A 10045-nucleotide genomic window follows, 5' to 3' on the forward strand; every position below is an offset into this window, starting at 1 on the left:
GGTAATAACGGTCGCTGCTGCCTCTTTCCCTCTGCCAGAGGCCACGCCGTGAGCGGGGTTGTCCGTTCGTCCCCGGGGATGCCGTTGACTGCAGCAGCCTCAGGCTCGCGTGGTCTGTCTCTGCCCGGCCTCCCTCTCCTCACGGCACGGGAGCGCAGAGGGACAGGCGGAGCACTTACTGGCTGTGGACGGGAGCTGCTGAAGCTGGAGAGGCCACAGAAAGGTAAAGAAGAAGAAACCGAAGGCCATCTGGCTGGCAGATGCCTCCCGCTGCAGGCCAGAGGGACCCTGCCTCTGTGGGTGTGGGAGGATCCCTCCTCGTAGTCCACAGCAGGTCAGACCACCAGGGTCTGTATGCGTGACCAGCAGCGCGGTACGGCCACGTAGTGAGCGAGCGAGCGAGGCTACGTGTCTAGGAGGCCTCATCTCGCAAGAGCTGCGAGGGGCTCGCGTGTTCCATTATGCGGAGGACAGCCAAGCGACTGGAGTTACAGAAGAGGAAGGGAGGAGAAAAGGAGAAAGAAGCGGCTGAACTGGCAAAGTCTCTTGGCAGCGCCAAGAACAAGAGCTGCGGTGAGCCCCGGGCCCTCGGGGCCCTGTCTCCCCTCTTCAGTGTTGTGGTCCCTCCCTGCCCCCTCCATCCCCTGGTCCCCTCTCTTTCCCACACCCCTGCTTTTTTTTTTTTTTTGCTTTTTTTTTTTTTTCCTTTCCTCCCTTGTACCTCTGATACTGAAAAGCCGGTCGACGAAACTCCCTAAGACTCATTTTGGAGTTTTAGAAAGCAGGCGTTCTTCATTGCAGCGCTGGATGCACGGGGGATAGTTCCACCTAGTGTGCGTGCCACAGCTTTAGCACAAACAGGTTATATAGAATAACTAATTGCTTATTAATCAGATGAGTATACATATACATAAAAATGACGGCAACCGATTATCATAGCACTGCCTACATCCGATCACGTGCAATGAAGGATCTATTTGAGACGAAGGGCTGCTTTTGCGACCACCGACCCATTTGAAGTTCTTGCTGGCTGTCCTCGAAGTCTTTATTCTTGTCCTTGTTCTTTGATCTTGAAGCTTAACGCAGTTTCAATCACATGTGGTCAGTTTCAGCATTGTTCCCATTTAGCTTACAGGGGAACATCTAGTCATAAGAGCAAAGAACTGCAAAACTTAGGAGTACCTACCTCTGCTAGTTAATTGCTCGGCTATACTTTTGTCTGTTGTTTCAGTTGTAGCGTTAGTATAAGATTTCTAACCATTATTTACCAAATCTCACTTTTACAGTCACCTAGCAGCAAACCACAGCTGGTACAAAGTATTAAAACCACCCAAATATTTAGACGTGCCATACAGAACGTATGGAAATGTGCTATCAGAGGTGTCCGAGGGGCAGGGGGAGCGCCGGGGGGCGCCCCGAGCCCCGGAGCAGACTCGCTGGCAGGACTCGATAGGCGCGCGACTGACTGAATAGACGCTGGCCGGCCGGCCCCTTTGCCCTCCGGGCTGCGTTTGCGCTCCCTCTGCACGGGGCGAGGGGCTGTGAGGGAGCCCAGGGGAGGAGGAGGAGGTGAGGCGCTGGGGGGGGTCGGGCCGTGCCCCCCCCTGTTCCCTGCTGGGCTCCAGCTGTTGCAAATGTTCTGGTAAAGAAATCAACATTTAATCACATAGAAGAGTTAGGTTTGATTAAGAAGTAAAATTGTGAAGCATAACGTATAGGACTGTTAAGTTTGAAACGTAGCCATAGAAACTTTAGGAGCTGTGTTATTTGTGACGCTAGGAACCGTAATATTGTTAAAGTCTGAAACAGCTAACCCTAGAAACCTCACCAGGAAGTTACTGGTTTTCCTACGTTCTGTTTCAGGAAACTAAGGAAACCGTCGTGGACACCAGTTTGCTGCTTGGAAACCCCCTTACCCTTCCCATCTCGATTTGAGTATCGACGATGCCAGTCAGCAGAGCCAAGTGTCACTGACCAATGATTGTTTTTAAATAAGAATATTGATAAGGTTATATAATCACAGGACCGATCGTTACAACGGTTAAATTTAAGAACGAGCATAGTATGCGTTTTTACGGAAGGAGCTTAGGTAACAATGACCTGACGGGAAAAGCCTGTAAAAACTGATGGATTTTGATATTAAGTGGGACACGCCTTTGGAGGAGCGATCCCCCGTGTCCCCAGCGCTGCGATAAACAAAGTGCCTGCTTCTTAACTTCACGTTGGCGTTAAGGAGTTTTATTCTGGATTTCGGTAACGGTTTTGGCGACCCAGATGGGACCTTGCGAGTGAGACTGGACGAGATGGCGTGTCGATCGAGCTCCGGCCGGCACCGAGGTATTCTCGGGGAGAACCGTCACCCTCGACATGCAAAGCTCCTCGCAGCGTTCCCTGGAAAAAAGGTAAGGCGCTGCTTCTTTGGAATTTGTTTGGAAAGCCTGCCCGTGAGGCGCGGTGAAAGCTTCCCAGGGTTGGGGCTTGGAGGGTAGCCGTCTGCAGTGGAAGCCTAGGCGTCTGCCCGTAAGTCATAAGCGAAAGCTATTGCTGGGTTGGACTTTGTGTATTATTTGGGACAGCTGTCGTTTGCATTTGTTTGGTATTTGGTATTTGAATGTATATAAGTATAATGGCATTAGCAAAATTGTTTAAGAATAAGAGTGCAGGAAATAGTACTGCTGATGAAAAGTTACCAGAAACATCACCGCTGGGATGTTTATTGGCACGTTGGGGTGAACTGCAGGAAAAATGGTAAACAAACAGAACTTTGAGTTACAATACTATATTGCAATTACTGTTGTTTTGTAGGAGAGAGAGTAAATGGAATAAAGTGCCATATGTAGATTTGTTCTTTTTAAGTGAACGTATCGGACGGGGACCGGAGGGGAGTCTCCCAGCAGAACCTCTGGTTACAGCTAAACTGGGAGAACAGAAAATTGAATTTGAATTGACACTAGAGTCACCTTTTCAGTTTTAAATACCTCAGAGGGAGAGTTAAGTTTTGAAGAAATTGGTGGTGTTGGTGCAACAAGCGAACGAGAAACTAGACCCTTCTTTAAATCTTTAACAATGAAATTAGGAAAGCAATGGGTCACTCGACAGTTTTTGTATGTGCCAAATTCTCCTAAACTCCTGTTAAGGAGAGGTCTATTTGAGAACTTAGAGGCAGAAATTAAATTTAAAAATGGAGAGCTTAAAATTTTAATTCCAGAAACTAAATGTATCGAAGCAGCGGCTTTGTTGTTAACAGGATGTTTACCGAAAGCAGAAGATTATACCGGTCCAAGTGTAATGCTGTCATTCCAGTCGTCTGGACTGGGAAGTTCCCGGTAAATCCAAAAAGCAGAACCTGTGAGAGTTGATTTAAAGCCAGGATCGAATCCGGTAAGAATGAAACAATACCCCCTAAAACCGGAAAGTCGGAAAGAGTTAGTAATGGTAATACAAAAATTTTTAAGATACAAATTGTTAATAGAATGTGAATCCAGATATAACACCCCGATCTTGCCTTTTAAAAGGCTGATGAAAAAGATGATAGATTAGTTCAAGACCTCCTCAGAGCAATAAATCAAATAGTACAAGGTATTCATCCGGTCGTAGCAAATCCTTATACTTTGTTAACAACCCTAACGGAGAAATGAGAATGGTTCACAGTGTTGGACCGAAAAGATGCCTTTTTCTATATTCCCTTGGATCCCAATAGTCACGAGGTTTTTGCTTTGGAATGGGAAAATCCTGAGACTGGGAGAAAAACACGATATACGTGGACAGTCTTGCCTCAAGGCTTTAAGAATAGTCTTACCATTTTTGGAAATCAATTGGCACGAGAATTAGAGATTTGGAAGAAAGAAAATAATCAAGAAATCTTGCTGAAATATATGGACGATCTGTTAATGGTAGCTGAGACGGAAGAACAATGCACAAAGTTAACTCTTAACTTTTTGAACTTTTTGGGAATCAGTAGATATCGAGTGTCAAAAGAAAAAAACCCAAATAACCCAGAAAGAAGAAACTTAAATTTGAGTTTTAAAATCCTAAAAGGACAGAGACAGTTGGGAACTGAGAGAAAAGAGGCAATGTGTCGTCTCCCCGAACCTAAGACTAAAAAAATGAATGACAAGCATTTCCGGGAATGGTCGAGTGGTGTCACCTGTAGATTATAAATTGTGGCTTGCTGGCCTGACCTTTATAGGAGCAGCTCAAAACCTCAAACGACGGATTGGACCAATGCCGAGAAAGCTACCTTCCAAGAATTGAAACAGGCTGTAATAGGGGTGCCAGCCCTAGCGTCTGCCAGATCTCACAAGAGACACTTGAACTTTCTGCTTGTGAAAGAAGAGGTAGAGCTCTGGGTATCCTGGCCCAATATTTAGGGCCAAGTGGGCGAGCTGTGGCCTACTTCTCGAAGCGATTGGATAACGTGAGTCTGGGATGCTCTGGTCGTCCGAGAGCCGTCGCTGCAACTGTGCTACTGATCCAGGAAGCTCGTAAGTTCGCCTGAGGAGAAAGGATTACTGTACGTTTCCCACATGATAACTGTTGTGCTAAAACGGAAAGGGGGGCACTGGTTATCCTCTAGCAGAATGCTGAAATACCAAGTGGTGTTGTTGCTGGAACAAGATGATGTTTACCTAAAAACTACTACCGCCGTTAACCCCGTTGCGTTTTCAACAACTGACCGAGTTAAAGGAGAACTGGAACGTGACTGCTTGCAGGCAATCGAAAGTTTACTCCAGCTGACTGGATCTCTGAGATGTGCCACTAGAAGAAACAGATTGGGAACTATATGCCGACGGAAGCGGTTCCATCTGTGAAGGAAAACGTTTTATCGAGATAGACAATAACTACTGAGGAGGTACTTGCGTTGCCAACTTTGCCTTCGATGATCTCTGCCCAAAAGGCTGAATTGATAGCTCTTACTCGAGCTCTGGAACTAAGTCAAGGAAAGCGAGTCAACACTTGGACAGACTCAAAGTATGCTTTTGGAGTGGTACGTGCGCATGGAGCGATACGGGGAGAAAGAGGACTGTTATCTGCACCAGGAACCGCCGTTCAGCACGCAGAACAAATACTGAAATTGTTAGAAAGCATTCAAAAACCAACAGCAGTCACGATGATGCACTGTAAAGCACATCCGTTAGGTAAGACCGGTCCTAACGCAGGTAACCGACTGGCTGATAAAGCTGCTGAAGAGGCTGCAGAAAAAGGCATCCTAGCACTAGTTCCAGAGAAAGGTATAAAATTGCCTAAAGAAACTCCAAATTATAATGAAAAAGATGAAGAATTAATTATTAGATTGCAGGCTAACAAAATGAAACAGGATAGGCTGTAACACCGACAGGTCGAATAATAGTCCCACCCACAATAATAAGAGAAATTGCCCCATTGAACATCACAAAGTATACTGGGAAACAGAAAGCGAAATATGACAAAGATTGTTTAAACAATTATAAGTGGACGTGAAATGTATATGTAAAATTATCCCCGAACCAGTAATAAGATCATCTTTGGGATTATTAAATAAGGAAATTTTTTAGAAGAATATTAGCAAATTGATTTTATAGAATTGCCTTGAAAATAAGGATATGTCCTAGTTTTAGTTGATATCTTTACTGGGTGGCCCAAGGCTTTCCCTTGTCGCACCAACAAAGCAAGGGAAGTAGTCAAAGTCTTGCTCAAAGAGATAATACCAAAATATGGGGTGCCTGTAAGAATGTCATCTGACAATGGCCCTCATTTTATAGCAAAGATTATGAGACAAGTTGAGCCAAGTATTATCTATGGATTGAGACTATCACACCCCACATAGACTACAAGCAAGTGTGTGGGCAGAGAGAGAGAGAGAGAGAATGAACTATATCCTTAAGCAACTGTCGAGTAAAATTTGTCAGGAAACCTCACTCCTCACATGGGTTAAAGCGTTACCCGTGGCTCTATTAAGAATCGGAGTATAGCCAGAAGAGAAAGAAAAGTCAAGTCTTTAGGAAATGTTGTATGAAAGACCATATCAAGAGTCCTGTGTTCTGAGTATCTTGAGTGCCTTTGGAGATATGTTTTTAAAAGGTGTTATGATTTCTTTAAGCAATTCTTTTCAAGAACTTTGTCAGTATGTCTCCACAGCTGGACCCTTAGAACTGGACGTAGCAGCGCATCCCTTCCGACCAGGAGACTGAATATATATAAAATCACCGAGAAGTGGAAAGGACCGTATCGAGTCATTTTAACAACACTTGTAGCAGTAAAGGTCTGGGAGAAGAACCTTGGCTTCATTATTCGAGAATAAAGAAAGCACCCAACAAGAAACTGGAAGTCTAAAGAAACTGTCCCTTTAAAACGGAAAATCTATAAGTAAGTTTCACGTTATCTATTTGGGAAAACAGTTGTGTAAAGTTTATAATGTTGGGGTTGCTATTAGGAATATTGTCGAGGGCAATAATCTTTTTGTGTGTTTAGAGGGTGTATGGGTTTTTTTGAGGGGTTCTAAACATGAGATAAACAAAATGAAACAATTATTGTTTGAGCTATTCATCTTGATATTAACCGGTTTTGTAATTTGAATTAAAAAAAATAATCTAGTTTTGTAACTGATTCAGAGTTTTGTAAAGACACAGAATTTAACCTCAGTAACAGCCTGCCTTTCCGATTCCAAAGTCAGATGAAAATCTAGTTCCGTGGAGAATACTGACATTGAATTTAACCAAAACTTGAGAAAAGAGGTAGAACAACGAGAATCATTTTAGCAGATTAAATTGGATGGATTTAAAAGGCAATTATTTTTTTTAAATTTGAAAGAAGGAATTATAGCGTTGTGAATTATAACGTTACCAAACCATCCACCTCACGGACAAAAGAATTAATTTACTCGCCCTTCGGGAGAAACTTGTACAAGCACCCCTGGGGGCTGTCAGCTGCCAAAACCGTAGAGACAAGTGCAAAAAGGAACTTGGGATCATGTTTAAAATATAAAACGATGTTTAGAACTTACTGGAGTTCCAGGATCCTTGTTAGAGCCACCCAGAGTCGGGACCATCTGTGGAAATTTAGACCGGTTTAGACAACCAGAGAAACATCACACATCCTAAACAGAGCTGTATGAAAGTTTGTACTTGCAGCTAGCTCCTCTGACCCCAAACTCCCAAGACCTTCTCTAGTAGCTAAAGCTCTAAGATGGGGGTGTATTTGTAGAAAGGATAATAATACTTCACATGATCTTTGGTCCCCTCTTAATAACGGGAAAAATTTAGCTTGGAGTTGACGGCATTAAAGGACAGGTGAAAAGTTCAGGCTTAACTGCTTGGGTGACTAGTGATGCTATATGATCCACTCACCTCTTCATGAAGGAGAAAAGCAAATCGTGGTCTTGAGACTTAATAACTCTATCCTCTCTCTGGAAGAAATCTCCCTTGTGACCTCGCTCGCGGGTGGACCTGGGGAAATCGAAAAGATGATACCTGGCAATCGCCAAGTCTTAGAACTAAAATCAGATGGGTATTAAAATCTGTATTTTGACCCCAGTTAACACCTCTTCCACATCAGATGACTCTTGACATCTGTCACTCAGTCAAGGCAGTGCCTGCTGCTTCACTTCACCTTGGTGGTGAGGGGTTTGGTTCCGGGTTTCGGTACCACAGCTGCGGGCCGGGGCTGGAGGAGCCGCAGGTGCGGGCAGTGAGAGGCTGATGGCGACGCCCCCTCCCTGGCAAGGGGAGGGGCTGCCGGGGGAGGGGCCGCCGGGAGCCCAGGCAGGAGCGGAGCTGAGCAGTGACCGGGCTGCGGCTGCCCCGACGGAGAAGGTGAGCGGGGCCGGGCGCCCCTCGGAGCGCGAACGTCGGAGGCGGGGGTGGCCCGGGGGAGGTGGGGGCCGCCTGTGCCGAGGCCGGGGGGGAGCCCTGGGGGCTCACAGGGCGGCTGAGAGAACGTGCGCGCGGGGGTGGGGGGGGGGGCGCTGACAGGGCGGCTGAGAGAACGTGCGCGCGGGGGTGGGGGGGGGGCGCTGACAGGGCGGCTGAGAGAACGGGCGCGCGGGGGTGGGGGGGGCGCTGACGGGGCGGCTGAGAGAACGGGCGCGCGGGGGTGGGGGGGGGGGGCGCTGACAGGGCGGCTGAGAGAACGGGCGCGCGGGGGGGCTCACCGGGCCCCGTGGCGGGGCTGCGCAGTCGGCCGGCGGGTCCCGGGGAAAGCCCCGAGGAGGACGGCGGGGTCCATGTTGCACGCACGGAGCGGCAGCGGGGCCGCGCCGTGCCGGAGCTACCCGGAGCGGCGCTGGGGGCTCGGCGGGAACTGCCGCTGCGCCGGCGTGGGGAGGTGGGGGGGAACGGAAGCGGCGTCCCCTCGGGGTCAGGCAGCAGGGCAGGCTGCCTCCTGGGGCATGCCGGGAGCTGTAGTTTTCGCGGACTCGGCAGCCGGGCAGCAGCGCGGCTCTCGGGCGCGGCGTAGTCCGACCAGGTCAGACTCAGGAGCGTTGCCGGTTTCGCGTGGTTTTCCGCGGGCTTCCCGCTGCGCCCGCTCCCCGACCAGCCGTGCGGATGCGCCTCCCGGGCGCATGCGCCGTGCTTCGCGTTGGGGCAGCCCGGCGTTCGCTCGCCGGCGCAGGCGCCGTCCCCGTCCCCGGAGGTTTGTGATCTTGGGAAGCCCATGTCGTGGATAGCTGGGGTTGTGGTTTGCAAGCCTGTGACTCCCACCAAGTTCCCAACAAATTCAAACATAGAAATTGTGCATCAGCCCTCCTCGCCCCCTCCGAGCTGGTCTGTTCTCTGTGGTCACCATTAGTAGCCTCGGTTTCCCACCTGTAGTTCTCCACAAACCCAGAGCCTCGCAGCTCCATGCTGAAGGGAGTGGGGAGCTACACACGCAGAAGGCAGAGGCCCGAGTTTGTCTTTTGGGGATGAGAAGTGGGGAGGAACTGCCATAAATGGGACGCATCCCTGCTTGAGGCATGGCTGTTTCAGCTGTGCACATGGAAAATCCTCAGATACGTTGCATCTAGCCCTCCTTTCCATTGACCCCAGGAGAACTGGCCTCCTGTGTCCCCCAAGTCCATTTACTTCCTGCTGCGGTGAAGTGGCTATTTTTCTTCTTTTCTCTGAGGATTTTGTGGATCTGGGCGTGGGAAGGACTGCCTTAATGCTGGCTTTCTCAGCCTACTTCTGGGAAGCCAGGCATATCTGCAGATTAGAGCCGGGGGAGTGGCCCAGACACCTTTTATTCCTCGGAGGGCAGGGGATTTGGGGAGTTAGAGCAAGGCATGCCTGGATGTTGGTCTCCCTGAGGGGGAGGGGGTTTACAGCCAGATGACTGAAAAGCCTCCCCCAGTCACTTCTGGGGAAAGAGTTGGGGGGTGGCTTTTAATGTACCCACGGTATCGATGTGGCAGGTGAGCATACACCCCCCTCTTGGCTGGGGGATCTTATGTGGACGCCTGCTGAGCCAGGGCTGGAAGCCCCTCTGCACACCCTGGAGGAGCTGGGTGCAGACTGGGGACGTGAGGGCAGTCGTGACATGGACACGGAGCGGCAGAGAGTCCTGCTCTTTCAGCAGTTAACGGTGCTACCGCGTGTTCAAAACCTCAAGTGCACCCGTCCAACCGTGCATTCTCTTTCCTGGGGTTTGTTTATGGGACAAATAAACTGCCCAGCACTAGATGAGAAGGTTGTCTGCACTCCACCTCAAATCAGGTGCATCACCTCTCCGTCGGGAAAGAAGTATGGGGGTGGGCATAAAAGGAACAGTAACTCCAACGTTGGGATTCTTTTTGGCTCTGGGCACAGAGCAGGTAACCACAGCGATACAGAGAGGGAAGAAGGTGCTGATGGGTTTTTACCTTGGACTTAAACTGTAGAGGAGGATCTGTTCAGGACATCCATGTTATAGAGTAGCTGTTGCATGACTTACACTTGTAATCCGGTTCCTACTTGATAGCCTTAACTTTGCGTGGCTTGCGTATTGAACTTTGCAGTAGTTTGTTTTTACATTTCCTTAAGGTCTAGGCAAAGGTTTAGAAAGTTAGCAGACTTAAGGATAAGCATTTATTACTTTGTCCTGCCACGTT

At 48.6% G+C, this 10045-nt stretch overlaps 1 long non-coding RNA gene across 1 annotated transcript; it reads right to left on the reverse strand.

Moving 5' to 3' along the window:
- Window positions 1–2046: 2046 nt before the first annotated feature.
- On the reverse strand, window positions 2047–7405 carry LOC126037282 (uncharacterized). The gene is made up of 4 exons (XR_007505584.1): window positions 7326–7405; window positions 6983–7027; window positions 3257–3402; window positions 2047–2391 (listed from the first exon to the last, which is right to left on the reverse strand). It is a non-coding gene; the product is annotated as an uncharacterized LOC126037282 (long non-coding RNA).
- Between the last annotated feature and the right edge of the window lie 2640 nt (window positions 7406–10045).

The sequence above is a fragment of the Accipiter gentilis genome, unplaced genomic scaffold (genome assembly GCF_929443795.1).
Source record: "Accipiter gentilis unplaced genomic scaffold, bAccGen1.1, whole genome shotgun sequence".
Lineage (NCBI taxonomy): Eukaryota > Metazoa > Chordata > Aves > Accipitriformes > Accipitridae > Astur > Astur gentilis.